A 25,910-nucleotide genomic window follows, 5' to 3' on the forward strand; every position below is an offset into this window, starting at 1 on the left:
TCAATGGGACTAGCGGAATAAAGTTTGGCACAGACTAGAAGGGCTGAATGGCCTGTTTTCTATTCTGTAGTGTTCTATCAAAGTTCAAAAGCTCAAAGTAAAATTAAAATTTATTACCAGAGTACATGCATGTCACCACATACAACCCTGAGATTCTTTTTCTGCAAGCATGCTTAGTAAATCTATAGAACAGTAACTGTAAACAACGGACAACAAACTTTGCAAATGCAGACACAAAAAAAGCAATAAGTAACAAGCATGAAATAACAAGATAAGAGTCTTAAATGAGTGTAGCTATCCCCTTTTGTTCAAGACCCTGATGGTTAAGAGGTGGTAACTGTTCTTGAACCCGGTGGTGTGCATCCTGAGGCACTTGTATCTGCCACCTGATGGCAGCAGGGAGAAAAGAGCATGGCCTGGGTGGTGATGGACGCCGCTTTTCTACAGCAACATTTCATATAGATGTGCTCAATGGTTGGGAGGGTTTTATCCGTGATATACTGGGCCGAATCCACTACCTTTCGTAGGATTTTCTGCTCAAAGGCATTGGTGTAAATTGACAGATGGGGCTGGGTTCTCAGTTTGCCAGCAGGTGCTTCCCTCTCCAGCATCTCTGCCCAGCTCATCCTTTTTGCCATCATCCAGTCCCACGTCCACCAATAGTGGATGAAGCAGAGAATCAATCTTATCCTCACACTGTCCACTTTCATTTCACTGGCCTGACAAGTCCCTCTGTCCCCAAATACTGCCTGATCTGCTAAGTATTCCCAATGTGAACGCCAGACCTGAATATTTTGGTTAATTTTCAATTCATTCTTGCCCATCACATGATAGAAAATTTGTGGGCAGAACTGAAAAAGCATGTGCAAGCAAGGAGGCCTATAAACATGACTCAGTTGCACCAGTTCTGTCTGGAGGAATGGAACAAAATTCCAGCAACTTACTGTGAGAAGCTTGTGGAAGGCGATCCAAAACGTTAGGCCCAAGTTAAACAATTTAAAGGCAATGCTACCAAATACTAACAAAGTGTATGTAAACTTCTGACCCACTGGGAAAGTGATGAAAGATATAAAAGCTGAAATAAATCATTCTCTCTAATATTATTCTGACATTTCACATTCTTAAAATAGTGATCCTAACTGACCTAAGACAGGGAATGTTTTCTAGGATTAAATGTCAGGAATTGTGAAAAACTGAGTTTAAATGTATTTGGCTAAGGTGTATGCAAACTTATGACTTCAACTCTATCTATGCCTCTTGTAACTTTAAAAACCTCTATCAGGTCTCCCTTCAGCTTCCAGTGCTCTAGGGAGAACAACCGAAATGTGTTTATCCTACCATTCCTTATGATTCATATCTTTAATCCAGGCAGCATCCACTTCTGCACCCTCTCGACAGTCTCCACATCCTTCCTACAATGAAGTGACCTGAACTGCACTCAATACTCCAAATGCAGTCTGACTTATTCAAAGGTTACCTCAGAATTGTCCAAAGGAGAGGGTAGTCCTTCCCACTATCTGGGGCAACAAATGTTCTTAATCATTGTTACTACAACAAATAACTGTTTCAATTATCCACTTCAGTTTGTCAGACTCCACAGTGTGAAAATTAGCTGCCACTTTTTCCTGCCAGAGTCTGAATATCATTGGCTCTGATGTTTTATTGGATCTACTGATGAGAGTGAAATATACTTTAAAAATGCAACTCTATTCCAGGTACATGGGGCTTGGGTCATTCCCTTCATCCTACACTCGTTTAGGAAGATATCCAACTCCCACCCCACTGGGGGTTGGGAGCTTGCCGATGGAATTGAAGCAACTTCAGCATTTAGTTTGCTACTGCTGCTAAACAAAATTATCCCTTCATCCCCTTCCAGTGTGACCCCGAACCCTCGCTACAACCTCCACCTCCCACATTCCCACCGCAATTGTCATAATATTAGTCTGAAATGATTAATGTACTGAGGCAGGATGCAGTCAGGTGCGCTTTCTTTTCACTGCTGATTTACTATAGAATTTCAAAGACATCAAGAGAACATGTGGCCACATAACAGAGCTATTGCTTCTTTGAAAGGCCGTAACAAAAAATGGCATTGTCATACGCTTTATAATCATCTTTCTTGCTAGCACATTTGTTGTAGAAAGCCACAGCATTCTCTACAACGTGGAATCAGCACACCATTCAACCCCTGTCACTCCTCCTAATGATGAAAAATGGCCTCTTACTCAATGGGACAATGTTTCTGATAAAAACCACATGCAGCTCAGCTCAACTACCATCCGTTTAACTTAAATAAATATTTGCTTCTTGAATCTTTGGTGGAATGTCTTCAGACTGATTGAAGCTAATACACTGATGTCTTGCTAAACCAGCCCTTCACCTCTCCATCACCTCCCTACTGCTCTCCTCCTTCAAACCATGCTGAAAAATCAAAACATCTTGCTACTCTTCTTATCCTGAGTCATTTTCAAAGCTTTACTGTTTACTGGTCTTTTATTTTGCTTGTTGTACAGGTCCCAGACAGAATATCACCATGAAAGCAATACGCAGTTCCGCCTGTTGGGCATTCCCATGGGACTGAGGCTGATTTACTTTCATTCCAATTTTATAGACTCTGAGGTGGATAATTAAGCCCATATAGAAATCACAGAAGAGGCAGGAGGTGGCTGAATGGAACAGGCTGATCGGTGGGTCGTCTGTAAGGCAGTGTGCTTCTTGTACCATTTACACAAGGTCTGTATACTTATAATGCATGTCCTCAAGGTTTTCAATATATCCCTAATTCTCCTTTCCTACTTTGAGCAGTCATGGATTAGAGTTCCAATGAGTCAGTGGGGATGTTGCATTTCTTCAAGTCAACTTTGAACGCACCTTGAATCTTTTCTTCAAAGTAATTTTCTCCACTGCCAGAGACTGGATATCAGCAATGTAAATAAAATAGCTTAAATAACATAACTTGATGTAGGACAATACATCAGTGCTGGGGGAGCTGACTTGGGAGAGGACACTATCATTAGTTTTCTTATCCTTCCAGTAAATTTGAAGAATTCTACAGAAACTGATTTGGTGATATTTTTCCAGTACATGGAGTCAATCTCTTTAGGTAGTCAAGGTCACAAAAGCACAGGGGAGGGCAGTGCTGACAGCTGCTTGATATATCCATGGTTTAGTACCAGGTTTCACATCATGATCTTCAAGTTCCCTCTTCCCCAATTAACCAATGGCCTGGTGTGTTGAAAATGGTGGCAATTTTCAACACGGACACCTGCTTTTCCCGGGGGGATGGCTCCCGAGATGTGTGAGGTAGTCCACGGGGAGGGGATTTGGGGGCTGATGTTCTTGTTGCATTTCGTGTGAGGGAGTGGGCTTGGGGGGTGGTGAGGTTTGATGATCATGTTGCCCTTCTTGTTTTGTGCGGGGGGGGGTGGGATTGCTGTTTCTCTTTGAACTTGCTTCCATGGTTTTTCTTTGTTTCATGGCTATCTGGAGAACAAGAATCTCAGCATTGTACATTGCATGAACCTTTGAAGATCTCACAGTGAACCTATAATGTCACAGAGTATTGGGGGCAGGTTGACAGAAAACCTAGACTTGCAAATGTCAAGTAGAGGGCCTATCATCACATATGCTTTGTTGAATGAATTGATCTCTGAGGATGTGTTAATGCAAGCAGTGTCTGCATAGTGCTATTTGTCTACTGAGGCTCGGGTACTTTAGGCTCTAGAGCATAGTTATCACAGGTTGAGCAGTTTCTCATTAGTTAAGAAGATTAGCTCCACTTCCACCCACACTATTGCATTAGCGTGTATTATTGTTGCTATTTGCAATTAAGACCAACACTTCAAAAATGCATCCTCCAGCATAAGGAAAATGAGCCAAAAGTTGTTATGATCTGCAAGACATCAGTTAAAAAGGATGAGAGAAATCAGGCTGGATAGTAACTTTCAAAAGGGAGCTTGACGTAAAATGGGAATACATGCAAGATGACTGAGAAAAAGCAGGGAGCCACCACAGGCACTGCTGAGCCAAGTGTGCTTCTGCTGTGATGTCTAATGCTGCGGTTAGAATTTTAGGACATTAACTCTGTTTAATCTTTCATTGTTCCTCAATCCAGGTTCATATTCATGTCAGCACACGAAATGCTCCTTCTTGGGGGAGGGTCTTGGCCCAAAACATCGACTGTTTACTCTTTTCCATAGATACTGCCTGGCCAGTTGAGTTCCTCCAGCATTTTGTGTCTGTTGCTTTGGATTTCCAGCATCTGCAGATTTCTTCATGTTCATGTCATTTATGGTTCTGGTTTAGTATAAAAGACTTTTTGTAGCATGTCCCACAGGAATCCTTTAAGCCAGTGGCACAACAGCTAGTGGAGCTGCCTCATAGTCCCAGCGACCAGAGATCAATTCTGTCCGTGTGGGGTCTGCATTCTGCCTGTGACCACAGGTGTTTCCCACAAGCTCTGTGGCTTCATCGCACATCGCAAAGACATACCAGTAGGTTATTTGGTTTCTTTAAATTAACCTAGTATAGACAGGTGGTGGGATTATTGGGTAGAATTGATAGGAGAATGAGAGATGGAAACATGGGTATGGAATTGATGGTAAGGGTTCGAGTTTGCACAGCCTGGACGGGCTGAAGGTTCTTCTTCTGCATTATAAGAAAACAGGAATATATGAGTGAATTAACATACAGTTAGCCTGCATTGGCTTTTATTTGTTTCACAGGTGGGATGAATGTGGAGTCTCCCCAACTATTCACAACTCCTCAAATGATGAAGCAGCCCGCATCTGAATGCAGGAAAACCTGGACAACATCCAGGCCTGGACCAGCATGTGGAAAGCTACATTCACATCACACTGGGAGCCAGGCAGTGACAATACCCAGCAAGAGAAAATCTAGCTCTCACCTCCTGACATCCAATGGCACTTCCACTATTGAATCCTCCACTGTCAGTACCCCACAGGTACCACAGTCCACAAACTGCAGTAGCCATATACTCAACAGCAAGAATACTGTGGCAAGTAACTCACTTCCTAACTCTGCAAGTGCATCTACAGGAGGGCAAGGGAATGCTCTTCAGTGACTAGGCAAGGGAATGTTCTTCGGTGAGTAGATGACTGCAGCTTCAACAGCACCCACAAAGCTTGAGCCCACCCAGGACAGAGCAGCCTGACTGATGGGCACCCCATCCACAACATTCACGTACTCCATCACAGACGCACAGCAGCAGCAATTTGCACCTTCTACAGGATGCAGAACAGTAATTCGCCAAGACTGCTGAGACAGCACTTTCCATATCAGCTAGAAAGGCTAAAGCACTTGGAAGTGGCCCTCCAAACCACACACCATGCCAGCTTGGAAATATACAGATATCACCAATTCTCCCCTGTTGCTGGGTAAAATCCTGGAACTCTCTCCCTAATACCTACACCTCAAGGTCTGCAGCAGTTCAAGGAAACAACTCACCACCACCTTAGCTGGGGATGGTCATTTAAATGCTGGCTCAGCCTGCGAAACACACATACCTTGAATTAATGTCAAAAAGCAATGGAAACTCAACAATGTGCTTCAGTGGAACCAGACTCTCGTATTCTGGAGCAAACTGAATTGATATCAGTTTTATTGAGCATGGTGCTTATACTTGCTCTGATCTTCCACTGAGTCCAATGTCTCTGTCTGCATTTTCAACTCACTCTTGTTCAATTCATTCCGAAGAACGCCCATTTTTAATTAAGCAACTCCAACACCCTTCTTACTTTAATATTAGGCATCCGTTAGTCTTGTGAGACCATGGATCTGCGCCTGGAAAGTCTTCACTCTCCAGGGCGCAGGCCTGGGCAAGGTTGTATGGAAGACCAGCAGTTGCCCATGCTGCAAATCTCCCCTCTCCACGACTCCAATGTTGTCCAAGGGAAGGGCATTAGAACCCATACAGCTTGGCATCAGTGTCGTCGCAAAGCAATGTGCGATTAAGTGCCTTGCTCAAGGACACAACACATTCCCTCCGCTGGGGCTCGAACTCACAACCTTCAGGTTGCTAGTCTAATGCCTTAACCACTTGGCCACGTGCCCACTTTAATATACTGGACTACAATTACTATACAGCAGTACAGGAAACAGACAGAATGCATGAAGATTAACCATTCCTTTCATCCTCATGAACAACTGAGACATGACAATTTGCTTTACTCTGTGAGTTCCTGTTAAGTGCCTATGGAAGTCATACTAAACAATGGTAGTTAATGTGAACCCTTGTACTTAAGTCATTGGCAGGAGTGGTACAGTTGACTCAGATTTTCCTGAGGGCTTTAAGTTCAAATGCACCAGAAAATTGTAGGGTGACGAAATTTATACCAGGTAATGCAAAAACAAGTACCACAGAAGCAATGCAAATAAGTGCAGAGAACAAAATGGGTGCCACCCTGACTTGCCTCAACCTGTTTTTAAATTGGTCAATAAATTCAGTATCAAATTCTCCAACCTTGTGTAACTAACTCTTTCTGTCTATAGTATGTAAGAAAAGGGCTTTAGTGCATGGTTCTATTTTCCTTATGCTGGGCATGTCCACAGCCTTACTGTTGACAGCACTTTACAAAGACAAGATGGATAATGTGTTTGTAACTACCTCACTAATCCAGTAGTTTTCAACCTATCAGAGATATTCCCTCTGTTCTTCTTCATCCTTCTCCCCTTCTTCGGCTTCTTAGAACTCTAATCTCTCTACCTTTCTTTCTCAGTTCTGAAGAAAGGGTCCAGGGCAGCTTAAACATAACTCTGTTCCTCTTTCCACAGAGAGTGCCTGGCCTGCTGAGTGTTTACAGTGTTTCCTGTTTTTATTTCAGAGTTCCTGCTTTTTGATTTTCATTTACACTCAATTCATCAATCCTTCCCAATAATGGATGAATGAATTGTTAAACAGAGCAACACACACAAAACGCTGGAGGAACTCAGCAGGCCAGGCAGCATCTATGGAAAAGAGTACAGTCGACGTTGATCGGATTTCCAGCATCTGCAGACTTCCTCTTGTTTACTATTTGTTAAACACCAGATTATGTGGGGAAGAACTGCACCCAGTGGAAGCCATGCATAGACATGCACTCAGTGCTTGGCATAGAAGTACTTGGGTTCCACATGACCTCAACCCTTCAGTTAATGCAGTTCTGGGAGTTAGACAGGTGTCAGTGTCAGGCATGAGAGAGCAAAGAAAATTGGAAGCTCAGTTGGATCTTAGGTTATTGTCAACATCCGAGAGCGCATCGAGGTTATGCGAAGGAGGGTCCTGACATCAGTACCTCATCTGGGCCTGGTCTTTGAGTGTGGGGGAGAGGAATGGTCATTGTGCTCGAGATTACTGCTTAATGTGAGGAAACAAACACTGCAAACTTCAGATCAGCTCACTTCAGCTGAGTTACTCTATGGGCAATGAATCAGCAGTCAACAAGCATAATTTCCTCATCTCCTGGGTTTGCCACCATTTTTAATGAAATTGACTCTTGTATTTTTCAGTTCTATTTGTGGATTAACACAATCTTTGCTATTTTTCATTTAGGTGGGTCATCTGTGCTTCACAACCTTATTTGAAATGAAAAAATCACAGAACTGTCAACTTCTTAACCATCTTAATCATTTTTTCAATCAGGCTTGACAGTATTTAATCTTTTTGTGACGATCATCCTGATTCCCAGCTGAATTAAAATAAACAGGAACTGATTATAGACTTCAGGGGAAGGAATCCAGAGATCCATGAGCCAGTCCTCACTGGAGGATCAGAGGTGGAGAGGGTTAACAACTTTAAATTCCCAGGTGTTACTATTTCAGAGTACTTGTCCTGGGCCCAGCATGCAATTACAAATACAAGGAAAGCATGGCAGCACCTCTACTTCCTGAGGGCTTTGTGGAGATTTGGCATGACATGGCATTAAACAGTTGAAACTCCAGAAGCAAGCCTGTGCACACTTCATGGTCTTTAGTGACCTCTATGTAAAATCACTAAGAAAAAAATACCTGAATTAAACATAAAATTTACAAGTACTCAACATTACATACAGCATGTCATAGAGTCATACAGCTCTATGGCCCATCTGGTCAATACTGACCAAGGTCCCCATCTAAGATCATCTGATTTGCCCAAGTTTGATCAATATCCTTCTGAACCTTTCCTAACCTTTAACGAGGGGAGGAGAAGATGGTGGAGCGACGCAGCGCACGCGGCCGCTCCGAAATGATATCGTATTTGTTAAGTAGGGGCCGTGCACAATCCTGATTTGATGGAGACAGACGTGAGAAGCATGACGGAACATCTGGAAAAACTTCTGAAATGCCTGCTTCACTGCCGCTGCTACTGTGTGATTGAGAATCTCTGGAGGGGAAGGCCCCAAATCCTCAGCTTTGCCTACTGCCGGGGCCAGGGTTGAAGCGCTTGGCAGAGATGGTGCTTGGTGCCGGAGGGCTGGTCGGAAGCTTGAAGTTTTCGGACGGACTCAAGAGTCAGCTGTGGTCGAGTGCTGCATCGGCAAGTTTGCGGTGCTGGAGGTACATGGCAGGGAGAGTTTCTCCCTTCTACCGTCTGCGTGAGATGATGGGACTTTCGAGAGACTTTGAGACTTTTTTTTTACCGTGTCCATGGTCTGCACTTTATCAAATTACAGTATTGCTTTGCACTGTTGTAACTATATGTTATAATTATGTGCTTTTTGTCAGTTTTTTTAGTCTTGGTTTGTCTTGTGTTTCTGTGATATCATTCTGGAGGAACATTGTACCATTTCTTAATGCATGCATTACTAAATGACAATAAAAGAGGACTGTGTGTCCTCATAATCTAATCTAATCTGTGTACCTGTCTAAGCAACTTTTATAAACTATTAATGTATCTACCTCAACCACTTCCTCTGACAGCTCATTCCATATACTGACTGCTCTCTGGGTGAAGAAGTTCTATGATTCTTTAGTTTGGGTTTCTATTAAATCTCTCACCTCTCACCTTAAATCTATGCCCTCTTGACTCCTCAAATCTGGGAAAATGACAATACGCATTCAGTTTATGTGTGAGCGAGAATCAGAGGTGACATTTCAGCTCAATGCTCTTTCCTCAAAGGGTTAATGCCCTCTAATGTAAACTCTGTTTCTCTCTCTCAGCACTTTGTATCCTCCTTTCAGAATTAAAGGTAGAACTTCTCTGTTGAAGGGCAGGAGCTGGCTAAGGGCCTTTTGACAGTCTCGTTCAAAGGGTGTGAGCTCCCTATTAAAGGGCAGGTGCCCACTGTCACAGTGCTCCCTGTTGAAGGAATGACATTTACTATAGGAGGAGGAGGAGGAGCAGGGCACTTCCTTTGAAGGGTGACCACTCCATGTTTAAGGATGGGCACTCTCTGTTGGAGGGCAGCACTGTCTATTGAAGGTGTCGTCTGCCTATACCGGACATCCCTGGCCCCATTGTTTTGAGTGGAGGAAACATGTTAATAGAGATCACGACACAGAGTGAAATGTTTCTTGTAGGTGTCACGGCTTTTGAACATGGCGTGGAGGCCAAGACTCCAGCCTGTCCTCAAATTCCTCATGTCCCTGTCCCTAAATCCAAAGATGACCCCTAACTCCCCTCTCTGTCCCCAAAACTATCCCTACGAACCTAAAAAAAAACCCTAAAAGATAACTAAGTCTGAGTTGCAACGGAGACCGTAGCTCGGCACCATCTTGATTCACTTTGAAAAATAAACCTTTAAGTCTTGGAAAAGGGAGTTTGGCGGCTAAGGAACCTTTCATTTTTCTCGAATGTGAATGTGAAATAATCTTAAATAATACTTCAAGATCTGAAACATGTATTAACTTATAAACCATTTCCTTTTTTACAGAACAACAAATTGTTCTCAGAAGGGCCCAAAGATTTAAACAAGGTTGAAAAGGTGCAGAGAAAATTTACAAAGATGCTGTTGGGTCTGGAGGACCTGCGTTATAAGGAAAGATTGAATAGGTTAGGACTGTATTCTTTAGAACGTAGAAGATTGAGTGGAGATTTGATAGAGGTATACAAAATTATAAGAGGTATAGATAGGGTAAGTGCAAGAACGTTGTTTCCACTGTGGTTGGGTGTGACTACAACCAGAGGCCATGGCTTGAGGTTGAAAGGTAAGAAGTTTAAGGGAAACATAAGGAGAAACTTCTTCACTCAGAGAGTTGTGAGAGTATGGAATGAGCTGCCAGCATGTGATCCATGCGAGCTCGATTTCAACGTTTAGAAGAAGTTTTTTTTTGTGATATCACTCTGGAGGAACATTGTATCATTTCTTAATGCATGCATGCATTTCTAAATGACAATAAACAAGGACTGCGTGTCCTCATAATCTAAAAAAAAAGTTTGGATAGGTACGTAAACACGAGGAATTCTCCAGATGCTGGAAATTCAAGCAACACACATCAAAGTTGCTGGTGAACGCAGCAGGCCAGGCAGTATCTCTAGGAAGAGGTACAGTCGACATTTCAGGCTGAGACCCTTCGTCAGGACTAACTGAAGGAAGAGCTAGTAAGAGATTTGAAGGTGGGAGAGGGAAGGGGAGATCCGAAATGATAGGAGAAGACAGGAGGGGGAGGGATGGAGCCAAGAGCTGGACAGGTGATTGGCAAAAGGGATATGAGAGGATCATGGGACAGGAGGCCCGGGGAGAAGGAAAAGGGGGAGGGGGGAAAACCCAGAGGATGGGCAAGGGGTATAGTCAGAAGGACAGAGGGAGAAAAAGGAGAGAGAGAGAGAGAGAGAGAGAGAGAGAGAGAGAGAGAGAGAGAGAGAGAGAGAGAGAGAGAGAGAGAGAGAGAGAGAGAGAGAGAGAAAGAATGTGTGTATATAAATAAGTAACGAATGGGGTACGAGGGGGAGGTGGGGCATTAGCGGAAGTTAGAGAAGTGAATGTTCATGCAGTCAGGTTGGAGGCTACCCAGACGGAACATAAGGTGTTCCTCCAACCTGAGTGTGGCTTCATCTTTGCAGTAGAGGAGGCCGTGGATAGACATATCAGAATGGGAATGGGATGTGGAATTAAAATGTGTGGCCACTGGGAGACCCTGCTTTCTCTGGCGAAGAGAAGATTTAAGATTTAACCACCCCACCAGCCTCCAGGTCCACATATTATTCTCCGTGACTTCCGCCACCTCCAACGGGATCCCACCACTAAGCACATCTTCCCCCCCGCCCCCCCGCTTTCCGCAGGGATCGCTCCCGACGCAACTCCCTTGTCCATTCGTGCCCCCCCATCCCTCCCCACTGATCTCCCTCTTGGCACTTATCCTTGTAAGCTGAACAAGTGCTACACATGCCCTTACACTTCCTCTCTCATCACCATTCAGGGCCCCAAACAGTCCTTCCAGGTGAGGTGACACTTCACCTGTGAGTCGACTGGGGTGATACACTGCGTCCGGTGCTCCCGATGTGACCTTCTATATATTGGTGAGACCCGATGCAGACTGGGAGATCGTTTTGCTGAACACCTACGATCTGTCCGCCAGAGAAAGCAGGACCTCCCAGTGGCCACACATTTTAATTCCACATCCCATTCCCATTCTGATATGTCTATCCACAGCCTCCTCTACTGTAAAGATGAAGCCACACTCAGGTTGGAGGAACAACACCTTATATTCCGTCTGGGTAGCCTCCAACCTGATGGCATGAACATTGACTTCTCTAACTTCCGCTGGTGCCCCACCTCCCCCTCGTACCCCATCCGTTATTTATTTATATACACACACTCTTTTTCTTTCTATCCTTTTTCTCTTTCTGTCCCTCTGACTATACCCCTTGCCCATCCTCTGGGTTTCCTCCCCCTCCCCCCTTTCCTTCTCCCTGGGCCTCCTGTCCCATGATCTTCTCATATCTCTTTTGCCAATCACCTGACCAGCTCTTGGCTCCATCCCTCCCCCTCCTGTCTTCTCCTATCATTTTGGATCTCCCCCTCCCCGTCCCACTTTCAAATCTCTTACTAGCGCTTCCTTCAGTTAGTCCTGACGAAGGGTGTCGGCCCGAAACGTCGACTTTACCTCTTCCTAGAGATGCTGCCTGGCCTGCCGTGTTCACTAGCAACTTTGAAATGTGTTGGATAGGTACACATGGATAGTAGGGAGATGGAGGGCTATGGTCCTGGCACAGGCCATTAGGAGAAGGCAGTTTAAATGGTTTTAGCATGGACTAGATGGGCTGAAGGGCTGTTTCTGTGCTGTACTTCTCTATGAATTTAAGTATTTAATAAATATTTAAACTGTGATTCAAATATGGTTCACTATACACGGGAGAAAACCAGACCAGACTGAGCAGTAGATAACCCCATCGAGCTATAAGGGTCGCCTTGGGCTTCCAGTCGCCTGTCACTTTAATTCCCCAACCCACTCACACTCTGAACTCTCCATTTCAACCTTCCACATTGCTCCAACAACGTCTAATATAAGCTCAAGGAACTGCACCTTGTCTGGGCATGGTGCAGCCCTCAGGGACTTAACAATTTTTGGTAACCTTTTCCTTTTCATCTCTCTCTCTTTCTCTCACTACTTATATGTTTGCACCTTTCTGTTTCAATTTCTTTCTATTTTTATTTCTGCCTGAATTTTAAGGTAATTGTTATCTTGACAACTCTGGTCCTCACCCATTATAATCCTAAAGCTCAGAAACAGGCCTTTCGGCCTAACATATATGCCAGCCAAGGAACCCATCTAAGCCAGACTTATTTGCCAGTGCTTGACCCATATCCCCCTAAACTTTATCTGTCCATGTATCCATCCAAATAACCCTTAAATGTTGTTAATGTAGCTATCTCAACCATTTCCTCTGGCAGCTCATTCAATATACGTACCTTGCTCAGTGCGAAAAAGAGTAAATACTTCCCCTTTGATCTTGAATCTTTGCCCTCTCATTCTTGATTCAACAACTCTGGGAAAGAGACTGAAACCTTGTTTCAGGGCCAGGGGCCGATGACCGGCCTAGTGTCTGAGGGATGCATCCGACGGCCGAGACCTAAGGAACGGAACAAAGCCCAAAGCTAGAGGTCAGCGGACAGGGACTCCCACCTACCCTGGAAGGAGAACCAGCAAAAATGGCTGGGAACTCAAAATGCCTCACACTGTTATTGGTGATGATGGAGACAACGGTAGAGAAGAAATTCGCCCTATCTATGCACCTTGTGACTTTATATATCTATAAGATCACTCCTCAGTCTTCTGTACTCCAAGGAATAAAGTCCTAGCCTGCACAAAATCTCCCTATAGTTCAGTCCCTCCAGTCCTGGCAACATCCTTGTAAGTCTTGTATTAAAGATACAACAGAATATTACAGATATTCCCCCCCTCTTCTCCCTATGCCTCTAACTTCCAAATAAACACACTTGTTCTCTCTTTTTCCAGTTCTGTTGAGGGCTATGGACCTGAAATGTTGACAGTTTTCTCTTCACATCTGTTGTGTGGTTCCAACATTTTCTCTTTCAGTCAACATGGAAATTATATGGTTTCTAACAGCAAAAATATAGAGGGAAGTTTTTTTTATTGCAAACAAGAGAAAATCTGCAGATGCTGGAAATCCAAGCAACGCACACAAAATGCTGGAGGAATTCAGCAGGCTGGGCAGCATCTATGGAAAAGAGTACAGTCGACATTTCAGGCTGAGACCTTTCAGCAGGACCGGAGAAAAACAAAATGAGGGGAAGAGTTAAAAAGTGGGGGGAAGGAGGGAGAAACACAAGATGATAGGTGAAACCGAGAGAGGGAGGGGTGAAGTAAAGAGCTGGGAAGTTGATTGGTGAAAGAGATACAGGGCAGGAGAAGGGGGAGCCTGATAGGAGAGTACAGAAGGCCATGAAAGAAAGAAAAGTGAGGAAGGCAGTGGGCAGGCAAGGAGAGGCGGTGAGAAAGGGAAAAGGGAATGGGGAATGGGGAATGGGGAATGGTGAGGGTGGGGGGGGGTGCGCGGACCATTATGGGAAGTTCAAGAAATCGATGTTCATGCCTTCAGGTTGGAAGCTACACAGACAGAATACAAGGTGTTGTTCCTCCAACCTGAGTACGGCATCATCACAACAGTGGAGGAGGCCATGAATAGACATATCAGAAAGGGAATGGGAAGTGGAATTAAAATGGGTGGCTAATGGGAGATCTCGCTTTTTCTGGCAGATGGAGCGTAGCTGCTCAGCGAAGTGATTTCCCAATCTACGTCGGGTTTCACTGATACACAGGAGGCCACGCCGGGAGCACCAGACATAGTATATAACCCTAACAGATTCACAAGTGAAGTGTCGCCTCACCTAGGGAAGGGCTGTTTGGGGCCCTGAATGGTAGTGAGGGAGGAGGTGTAGGGGCAGGTGCAGCACTTGTTCTGTTTGCAAGGATGAGTGTCAGGAGAGAGATCAGTAGGGATGGGTGAATGGACAAGGGAGTCGCGTAGGGAGCGATCCCTGCAGAAAGTAGGGGAGAGGGAAAGATGTGCCTGGTGGTGGGATTTGTTGGAGATTGCGGAAGTTGCAGAGAATTATGTGCTGGACGCGGAGGCTGGTGGGGTGGGAGGTGAGGACAACACAATTCCTCTCCCTGGTAGGGTGGCAGGAGGATGAGGTGACAGCAGACGTGTATGAAATGGAAGAGATGCGGTTGAGAGCAGCGTTGATGGTGGAGGAAGGGAAGCCCCTTTCTTTGAAGAAGGAGAACATCTCCTTTATTCTGGAATGAAAAGCCTCATCCTGAGAGCAGATGCAGCAGAGCTGATGGAACTGAGAAAAGGGGATGGTGTTTTTGCAAGTGACAGGGTAGGAGGAGGTGCAGTCCAGTTAGCTGTGAGAGTCCGTGGGTTTGTAATGGTCATCAGTAGTTAAGCTGTCTCCAGAGGTGGACACACAGAGATCGAGAATGGGGAAGGAGGTGTCAGAAATGGACAGGTAAATTTGAGGGCAAGGTGGAAGTTGGAGGTAAAGTGGATGAAGTCGATGAGTTCTGCATGGGTGCAGGTAGCAGCACCAATGCAGTTGTCAATGTAGCATAGACAAAGTCCGGGACGGCCACCAGTGTAGGCTTGGAACATAGACTGTTCCACGTAGCCGACAAACAGGCAGGCTTAGCTGGGACCCATGTGAGTGCCCATGGCTACACCTTTTGTTTGAAGGAAGTGGGAGGAGCCAAAGGAGAAATTATTAAGAGTGAGAGTTGGTTGGGTCTGGTGTCCAGAATGAAATGGAGAGCTTTGAGGCCTTCCTGGTGGGGGATGGAGGTGTATGGGGACTAGAAATCCATAGTGAAAATAAGATGATGGGGGCCAGGGAACCTGAAATCATTGAAAAGATCCAGAGCATGTGCAGTGTCACGGATGTAGGTAGTAAGTCGAGGTATCTCCTGTGGCCTCCTGTATTTCGGTGAATCCCGACATAGATTGGGAGATCGCTTTGCCGAGCACCTATGCTCCGTCTGCCAGAAAAAGTGAAATCTCTCAGTGGCCACCCATTTTAACTCCACTTCCCAATCCCATTCCAGTATGTCTATTCATGGCCTCCTCCACTGTCATGATGATGCCACACTCAGGTTGGAGGAACAACACCTCATATTCTGTCTAGGTAGCCTCCAATCTGATGGCATGATCATCGATTTTTCAAACTTCCGGTAATGGCCCACACCCCTCTACTTTCACCATTACCCCATCCCCTTTTTCCTCTCTCACCTCCTCTCCTTGCCTGCCCATTGCCTTCCTCTGGTGTTCCTCCTCCACTTTACTTTCTTCCATGGGCTTCTGTCTGCTCCTATCAGGCTCCCCCTTCTCCTGCCCTGTATCTCCTTCTCTAATCAACTTCTCCCCTCCCCCTCCCGGTTTCATCTATCACCTTGAGTTTCTCTCTCCCCTCCCCCCACCTTTTAATTCTACCCCTCATCTTTTTTTCTCCAGTCCTGTTGAAGGCTCTCAGGCCAAAACGTCGACTGCACTCTTTTCCATAGATGCTGCCTACTTTTTTTATTGGTAGTGTGTTTGTCCGACGGAAACTGGAGCATATCAAATTCTTCCCCAATATTTCCAATTGGCTTCTATAAAAGGAAGCTAATTCTCTCAAAGGAAGAGACAACTGATTATTTAGTGAAGAATAAACATAGATACAAGTAAAACCAAGTCACGAGAGGAGCGAAGGGGAGATAATTACAGGCTGTTTAACACAGTAGTAAACATTGGCAACTTAAGTAAAGGGATGTTTAATTTTCAACATGGCTGTATTTTAAAATCCATCATGAAATGCTGTAAGGTTCAAAAATCCAAGATTCAAAAATGACATCCAGCAAGTAATGTTGTCGAACAGATAAAAGCAACAGCCACAGCCCTCTGCATTTTAACAAGGAAAACATCACCAGCTTCTCGTCGTTTGCTAGCAACACAAATATATAACAGGCTGGAAATAAACTTTAAAACTTGGGATCTTCATCCATACAAATGTTGGTGACTGATTATGTGTGGTTAAACCAAAACATGTTTTATATGATTCATTCCCAGGTTCAAATTTCCAAAGTAGCCCGCTCTGTACAGATTTTAGCTGTACGTGCTGAGAACAGACTGTGAACTTATTGTTTCTTCTGAGCCAGGAAGTGCCTGTGGTCCTGGACAGGAGCACCATCCTGATATACTCAAGTCTGTGGAAGCATCTCAACCCTCGACCTTCTCACTTAAAGAAACTGTGATATACTGACCCGCAGTTAAGATTCCTATGGAGGTGAGAAAGGAAAACAGCAAGCCAAATGAAAAATTGGGTCTGCATACAAGGTTTCTCAAAATGCAATGAAACCAAGTTACATATATAAGCTTGTCTATGAGGACAGATTAAATATACTGAGTCTTTGCTCTCTAAAGCACTGATCTTTGAAATCCATATGGGGAGAGGTTCATGGATAATGTTTCCCCTGGTTGGGGGGGGGGGTCAGCATTCAGGACAGAGATGAGAAGAAAGTGTCTCATCCTGGTGGAAGTTAACTTTGGAATTCTCTCCCCTACAGGCTTACTTTCTGATTTTAGGTTGTCCCTGAGTTAGGTACTGCTCCATTCCTGTAAACCGTTTGTCATGTGGAAGTCGGAAATGGAATCCGAGACTGAATTCCTGGATGGCAGAAGATGTCTGCAAATCCATAGCAGTGGCAAATCCATCCCATCGTTTCCCAAATATTTGTTTATATGTACGGGCATTCATAATCTGGGAAGAACTATATATTAAAGATGGAGATGGACAGATTTATGGACTGGAAGAAAATCATGGGACATGGGTTAATGCCAGAAAGTGCCACTGAGGTAAAAGAGCAGATGTGACCCTGTTGAATGGCAAAGCCCTCACAAGAGAACAAATTGATTCTATTTCTTGTGTCTGTAACTACAGCAGGATGAAAAAACAATAAAAATAAAGGAGGAATCTTGAGTCTGTACGGGAGGTAGTGACTGGAATGTTCAGTCTTGTTGAAAATGTGTTTAAGCTACCCAGCAGCTGCTTTTCTCAAGTGGTAGAGACAGATTTGATGTAATGACAGATCCACTATTCTGATGTATTTCCTTCATGAGTCTAACGTAACGTTTTCTCTATTCAACCTGATTTTGAACCAAGTGAGCTGCTGATCAGATTCAGATCATCGTACGGAAAATCATTATAAGGGTACTCTGTACAACAAATAATTATTCTTGGCTTACAGACAAATTATAGCCTATTTAAACATTAGAACAGAGCAAATTTACCCATGGACAAATGTCCAATTCAGTGCAACAGATATCATTCTGAAAGCCCACAATTTAGAACTGAAATATAAAAGATAAAATATTATGTACTTACATGCACAGAGAGCTAAATATAATTTCTACACGTTGCTGCTATCAATACAGAGCAGCTCGCGTTATACAGCCCACCTTGGTAAATTTAGGGACTATATGCACTGTATATAAAGTAAAATGAAATGACAATCTAGGTGATGCTAACACTGTGGAAATTTGCTTGTGTATGAAAGGGATAAGTTTAAGAGCCAGTAGCATACAATGGAGAGGATTCAGCTGCTCTGTAATTCAGAACGTCATTGTGTGGTACAGAAGCTGCAAGGCATCAGACTGCAAGACAGTAATAACTGCCGAGAGGATCACTGGGGTCTCCCTCACCCCTCTTTGTGACATTTACCGGGAGTGTTGCAGACGAAAAGCCCAAAGCATTGTTGAGGGTCCCTACCACCCATCCCACAATCTCTTTGACCCACTATCATCAGGAAGGAGGCACAAGAGCACCGGGACTAGGACTGCCAGACTGGGTGACAGCTTCTTCCCTCAGGCTGTGAGACTAACAAATACCCTGCCACCACTAAAATCTCATCACTACGACAGTGAGCCGTTCACTGCACTGTTTATTTTTTACTTGTGCTGTGCTTTACTACATGCATTTTGAATTATACTTCATTAACTTATTTATAATGTAACATTTTGGTTTATGTGCTGTGTTTGAGATATGTTATGTGGGTGCATCATGGTCTAAAGCAACATGGTTTCATTTGGGTTGTATAATTGCACAGTCAGATGACAATAAACTGGAACTTGAACCATCTCATTGGTACTTGCAGGTGCTGTCACCCCAATTCACACCCTACCCAGTATACAATCTTCCATACATATCTCCAGGACTGAAGCAACGAGCTGTCTCTATAGCTGTCCGGTGTAGTGGCAACTGTGACCAGCAATTACAAGCCCGCTATCAGATTTTTACCACAAAATATGGTACGGTGTGTGCTGGTAATCTGGAAGAAGTGCTGTTAAACCATGCTGGAATAAATAAATTATACACCACTAAATATACTTGATGAATTCCACATTTATACAGAGGGTAATTGAAAAGTTATAATTTTCAGATGATTAAATATTCAGTTTAAATGTAAATTGTAACTTGCTCCTTCTGCATTACCGTCCCAGCTCATAAATCTTAGAATCTGTGAGTGACTCAGACAGCAACAGCTTAAACCACCTTACTCCATCTTGGAAAATCATTTTTAACAAAGCAAGAAAGCACTGGATTTTCTTTTCCCAAGAGATCATAAGATCGTAAAATATACCACAATTAGACAATTTGGACCATGAAGTCTGCTCTACAATTCAATCTTGGCTGATATTTTTCCCAACCCCATTCTCACCATTACTCTTACCTCCTTTGCCAATCAAGAACCTATCAATCTCTGCCACAGATACACCCAGTGACTTGGCTTCCACAGTCCTGGTTAATCTGTGCTAACAAATCCTATTTATTCCTTCTCATTCAGTTTTAAAGGGATATCCCTCTATTCTGAGGCTATGCCTTTGGATTCTAGACTCTCCCACTAAATGAAACGCCCTCTCCACACCCACTCCATCCAATAAAATTCCAGTAGACTTCAATAAGATCCCCATCATTCTTTGAACTCCATCGAATACAAGCCCAGGGGCATCAAAATGCTCTTCATACATTAAGCCAAAGATGAATGCCAATATTGTACTTACCTTCTTCATTATCAACAAAAAGGCTCAGTTTGTCTTGTTGCTACCAATTATTAGTTCACCTACTCTGTCAAATGTGATCCAATAGGTTGTACTCCCTGCTTTGGGTGCAGGTCACATCCCAGGGCCTTGAGCACAGAATTTAGGCTGGGATTGGACTGTAGAGAAGAGAAGAAAGCCCTTAACTCCCAGTGGAGTCATCGGGACTCCATCATGACGGTGTGTTTTTAAGCAGGCTTTCTTATTTTTACGATGCCGAATTGCTAGCTCGACGCTCAACCCAGCACGGATGGAAAGCATGTAAGAGAGCCGGCTGGATTCGAACTTGGAAGTCTTCACTCCGAAGTCCAGCACTGATGCCACTATGCCACCAGCCGGCCAGGAATGGACTGTAGTACTGAGTAAATGTTGCACTGGAAGAGAAGTACTGCTCTGGATTAAGAAAGTAAACTTGCCCTCTTGAATGAATGTACAAGATTCTATGGCACTATTTTGAGAGGAGCAATTGGATGTTGCCCCAGTATCTTGAGGTGCTAATCATAATCGCATCACACTTTAAGGTGGCATAATTATTTTTCTTCTAAGAGAGTCACTCTGGGTCAAGGATTATTTGTGTCGGTCTAAGTCTAAGGCAGCTGTGAGACTAGTGTGGGATCAGAGAATTTGAAGATCAATGTAGTGAGCAGAGCTTGGCTTGATGGGATGTGCTCACTTGACTCCTTCTCATCTCAGATGTAATGGGACATCCCTTTATTCTGAGATCATGCCCTATGATCCTACATTCTCCTACTAATGGAAACATTCTCTCCACCTCCTCTGCATGTTCTTGAATTCACTGACTGCAAGAAATTGCAGGGAGTTCTGGACAGAGCTCAGCACATCACAGAAACCAGTGTCCCTTCAATTGACTTTGTCCATACTTCACTCTGCCTCTGTAAAGCAAGCCAGCATAATCAATGACCCCACTCACACCAGACATTCTCTGTCCTCCCCTGTACTATCAGACAGAGAATATAAAAGCCCGAAAGCACATATCATCAGACTCAAGGACAACTTCTCCACCACTGTTATCAGACTCTTCAATGGATCTCTTGTACAATAAGATGGACTCTTCAAAGTTCAAAGTAAACTTATTATCAAAATACATATCTGTTACCATATACAAGCTTGAGATTCATTTTCTTATGGGCATACTCAGTAAATCCAAGACACATAATAGAATCAATGAAAGACTGCACCCAAGAGAACAGACAATATGCAATCAATATGCAAAAGACAACAAACCGTGCAAATACAAAAAAAATAAGAATAAATGGAAAAAAGAAAGGTACATCGCATCTGGAGTTTCTCCGATTAGTGGACGATTTTCCTCCACGCCTCTCTGACGTAGTGGGGAACCGCGTACGAGGCAAGTTACAGCAGTGGTTTGCCATTGCCTTCTGCCGGGTGAGTTTCCAAAGAGATCGTAACCCAGCACAGATGGAAAGCGTGCAGGGGAGCTGGCTGGATTCGAACTCAGGACCTTTCGTCCCAAAGTCCGGCACTGATGCCACTACGCCACCAGCTGGGTCAACAATAAATGAATAGGCAATAAATATCAAGAACATGAGATGAAGAGTTCTTGAAAGTGAGTCCAAGGGTTGTGGGAAAAGTTCAGTGATGGAGTGAGTGAAGTTATCCCCCACTGGTTCAAGAGCCTGATGGCTGAGGGGTAATAACTGTTCCTGAACACTGTGGTGTGGGACCTGAGGCTCCCTCATAATCTGCCTTGTGTACCTGCACTCTCTCTTTCAGTAGCTTTTACACTTTATTCGGCATGGTTATTGTTTACTTTATTATAGCTCAATGCCATCTGTGATGAGTTGATCTGTACAAACAGTAAGTTTTTCGCTCTATTTTGGTACATGTGACATTAATAAACCAATTCCAATACCAACACCTGAGTTGCTCAGTGCCCTAAATTTCCTACCCTAACCAATCACAGGCTGGGGGGTGGGGGGTGAGCACAAAGTGGTTCCATGAGTAATGAAGGAAGTCTCATCTTTCAGGAAGATCTTGACAATGTGTGAAACAATTCTTCAGTCCACCTAGAATTAAATCCCTTGCTATAACGTAGCTCAGAGTAGAGGCTCCCTGTGTCAAGCATGTGTTAGGTATGGTTAGGACTACTAAGTCTGGTACCTCAACACTGGAGATGTTACTCTGGGAGAAGATAGAGAAATTTATTTGCCTGTTCATGAATTTGGAGGACTTTGCATAGGCAGTACTGGTAGTACTTCTGTGCCCATGAGCACATGACTCAGAAGGCAGAGATCACTGCTGCTCAGGAGCTTGGTGCCAAGTTTGAAGAACTGATTTTCAAACACCTTGTTTCCTCACTAGGCTAAAGATTCTGCTGTCTCCCTGAAGGTGGTGATGAATTTCATTATCGGCATTGGTTTCGCTGATCATTGGCTCCTAGGATATGGATTACGATTCACGTTTTCAGGATCCTTATGAACCTTGCTAATTGGGATTCAATATTATAACAGTAGGTGTAGGTTGGTAGAGGGAGCATGTCTTCCAAACGTTATACAAAACACATTGGCTCATAAGTTTCTTTGAATGAATCACAATGAGTTCGAGATGGGACTCAGAGTACACACGTGTGCTAGTGGCACCTCATATGAAAAACCCATGACCGAAGAAGGAATTAATCTTAGTCCTGAGTGGAAATGACAAAGATTGAACAGTTTCCTTTTCATTCCATTGGAGGTGAGGTGAAGTACTGTAGGAAAGAAGATTGAGGAGGGAGTTAGTGCAATCTCACAGTCCTGCTTGATCCCGGAGTACACTGGGATTGGGATTCAGGTTGGCACATTGTTTGGAGCATGGCTGTCATATTGCTATGACTTGGATTGGTAACACGCTTTTGACGGCAGACAAATTGTAAAGGATTCCCTGTAATCCTTCTCAGCTGAAGGCTATTTGTGAATTTCAAAAAGGCCATGTCTCATAGCTAATGCTGCCCAGAACATTTTGTTTGGTTTAGTCCTGAAGTGAAGGCCATATCCATTGTACAGAGCCAAGACAGAATCTAGATCAAGGCTCTGGGTGTCACAACGGTGGACTTTGCCAAGGGGTCAATGTGCCTTGGCAGGCTGGCTGCGGAATGGGTTCAGCAATCACGCCCATGGTTATGTACATTCCAGTTACGTAGATTGATACCTGGGATGGCAGGACTTTCATATGAAGAAAGACTGGATGAACTGGGTTGTACTCGTTGGAATTTAGAAGATTGAGGGGGGATCTGATTGAAACGTATAAAATCCTAAAGGGATTGGACAGGCTAGATGCAGGAAGATTGTTCCCAATGTTGGGGAAGCCCAGAACAAGGGGTCACAGTTTGAGGATAAAGGGGAAGCCTTTTAGGACCGAGATTAGGAAAAACTTCTTCACTCAGAGAGTGGTGAATCTGTGGAATTCTCTGCCACAGGAAGCAGTTGAGGCCAGTTCATTGGCTATATTTAAGAGGGAGTTAGATATGGCCCTTGTGGCTACGGGGATCAGGGGGTATGGAGGGAAGGCTGGGGCGGGGTTCTGAGTTGGATGATCAGCCATGATCATAATAAATGGCGGTGCAGGCTCGAAGGGCCGAATGGCCTACTCCTGCACCTATTTTCTATGTTTCTATGTAGTCTTTCATTGCGATGGTATTTAACTCCCTGCTTCTCATTCCAGTCTTGTTGTGACTTGATCAATAGCAGACCTACATGAACACCCCAAATTTGCTATTGCCCTGGTTCTGGGAAAGAATACTCAGGTTTAGCCTGATGTTGCGAGGGAGCAGTATTTATTTAGTATTAATTTACTACGGCCGAACCGCTGTATCTGCGTTAGCTTTAGTTTCAACGCTCTAGTTAACAAAACTGCTGGCCTGGCATTTATTGTATTTTTATTTCAGCACAATTCCCATTAAAGTCAGTGACCTGTTGATCCACTTCAGTCTCTCTCTCTTTCCGCACTTGAGCCACAACCGCAAGTTCTGTCACTGGGAGCAACTCCAGAGCCATTGTCAAGGACACAGTAGGTTAAGCAAACTCCGTCTGTGTCCTTCACCTGATAAAATTCTTGGAACATGGCTTTCCTGTAATCAACAGCCTCCTCCTTCAGAGAAGGCTAAATGGTGCATCTCATTCTAACCACCCAGTGAGGACCATATAGTTGTCCCCATCACCTGCTCTATGAGAGGTACTGACAACTGCTGGACTGACCATACCAAATTTGGTCTCTCATTTCCATCGATCAGGGGCCTCTTGGAGTGGCAGCAATGGAGACAAAGCTGCCGTTAATTCGGTATCAAAGGGCGAAAAAGACCTTCGGAAGAAAGTCCCTTACTGTTGTGACTCTCAGTCAAGCCAATGACTCCCAATCATTGGGATCTGTAGAGACTCCACAGTGCATGGTCTGCCCTGAAATTCATCACAACTTGTAACTGCACCAGAAAACACCAGGCCTTCTTTAACTTAAAACTAACTAACAAGGCTCGTCCTCACAATTTACCTCCCACCATGGCCTTACACCTTATTATTTACCTGCACTACATTTTCTCTGTACTCTGTCAATGCTTTTTCCTTGTGCGACTCCAGTGTACTTATGTTGAAAAATTAACTGTATGGATTGACATGCAAAACAAAGTTTTTTCCCACTGTACCTCAATACCAACTACAACCAGCAGTATAGCTTGGTAACTTAGTAACAGGCTTCAGTTCAGAAAGTAGGAGAACGAATATAAAAGGTTATTAATCACAGTGGAAGAGAATGGTTCATGATGTTCCCATAACGTCCTGTACTGGGACTACTATGATTCACAATTTGCAGTACTAATTTAGACTTAGACTCAAAAATAACACCATTTCTAAATCTGTGGATGACAGCACATTAGCGGGAGAGGTCAACGAGGACTACAATAGGGAACAAGAGGGCATTAATAAATCTGGATAGTGAGCAAATAACAGCCAAGTGAAGTTCAACACAGAGATATACAAAAGAGCACTTCTGGTAGAAAGACTGAGGAGGCAATTTGTAACTTGGAAGGCACAGACCTGGATAGAATACAGGAACAAAAAAATCTATAGTACAAAAATGCAGTTCACTAGAGGTAGATCCACAGGTTAGCAAAACTATTGAGAAAACAAGCCAGATATTTGAGTTTATTCTCAGATAGGATGGAAAAGAAGGGTAGTTGGGCTAAACTTGTATTCAACCTTGGTAAGACCACACATGGAGTATTATGTACTATTAGAATGTTTACCATATGAGAAAATGATGGAGAAGATTTGCTAAGATTTATAAGGATGATAACAGAAATGCAAAGGGGATACATATTAGGAAGAAATACACATTCTTCTGAGGTCTTTAAAATTATGGTTTTGATAGAATGGAAGCAGGGAAAATGATTCCCTATGGGGAAAAGCAGAACAAGACCCTATCATTACCAGCAACACACATCAAAGTTGCTGGTGAACGCAGCAGGCCAGGCAGCATCTGTAGGAAGAGGTGCAGTTGACATTTCAGGCCGAGACCCTTCGTCAGGACTTTGAACGATCCAGGCACAGGTGGGTGTCACAAGTGGGTACCTCACAGTCCCAGCCAGTCAGATTCAGTCTTGACTTCTGTTGCTGTCTGTGTGGAGTTTGCATGTTCTTCTTGTGACTGAGCAGGTTTTCCAGTTTGCAGTTTCTCCCACATCTCAATAACGTGTGGATTAGCAGTTTATTTGGCCACTGTAAATTAATTCTGAATGAGAGATAAGTGAATCCAGGAAGGAATTGATGAGAAAGTGGGGAAAGCCAATGGGCTAAGGTGTGATTAGCATAAAAGTGGGTGGTCTTTGCTCGAGCTGGACTCAGTGGGTCAAAGGAGACATAAGAGACTGCAGATGCTGGTATCTGGAGCAAGAAACAATCTGCTGGAGGAGCTCAGTGGGTTGAACAGCATCTATAGGAGGACAGGAATTGTCAACGTGTGGCATCAAAACTTAGCACCAGTCTTGATGCAGGGTCTTGGCCCAAAACGTTGACAATTCCTACCCCGGCACCACACACACACACACACACACACACACACACACACACACACATGCTGCTGAGTTCATCCAGCAGATTGTCAGCCAGCCAATTGCCTGTGTGGTCTTAGGATGGTGCAAACTCGACACAGACAGCAACAGAGGTCAAGATTGAACCTAACTGGCTGGGACTGCAAGATTCACCCTCCTGTGTCTGGAACCCATTAAAACTTCTGGGTCTTTCAAAGATCATAGGCACCCTCTTCTCACAAATCAGAAAGAAAATGATTTGTAGCTCAGATAGCGAATTTCACAGCATACACCGGTGATGTTAAACCTGATTCTGATTTCAAATAATTGGTTTATTGGTTAGTCCTGACGAAGGGTCTCGGC

General features: G+C 44.0%; 1 protein-coding gene across 6 annotated transcripts in view; it reads right to left on the bottom strand.

Moving 5' to 3' along the window:
* The window catches only part of sema4ba (sema domain, immunoglobulin domain (Ig), transmembrane domain (TM) and short cytoplasmic domain, (semaphorin) 4Ba), a 455,853-nt gene that overhangs the window by 229,854 nt on the left and 200,089 nt on the right, over positions 1 to 25,910 (bottom strand). Inside the window, exon 2 of one of the 6 annotated variants that reach the window (XM_072278296.1) lies at positions 12,828 to 12,988. The exons of the other annotated variants lie outside the window; for them this stretch is intronic. The gene's annotated coding sequence lies outside the window, so the exon portion shown is untranslated. The remainder of the gene's footprint in view (positions 1 to 12,827; positions 12,989 to 25,910) is intronic. 6 annotated transcript variants of the gene reach the window in all.

The sequence above is a fragment of the Mobula birostris genome, chromosome 14 (assembly GCF_030028105.1).
Source record: "Mobula birostris isolate sMobBir1 chromosome 14, sMobBir1.hap1, whole genome shotgun sequence".
NCBI lineage: Eukaryota > Metazoa > Chordata > Chondrichthyes > Myliobatiformes > Myliobatidae > Mobula > Mobula birostris.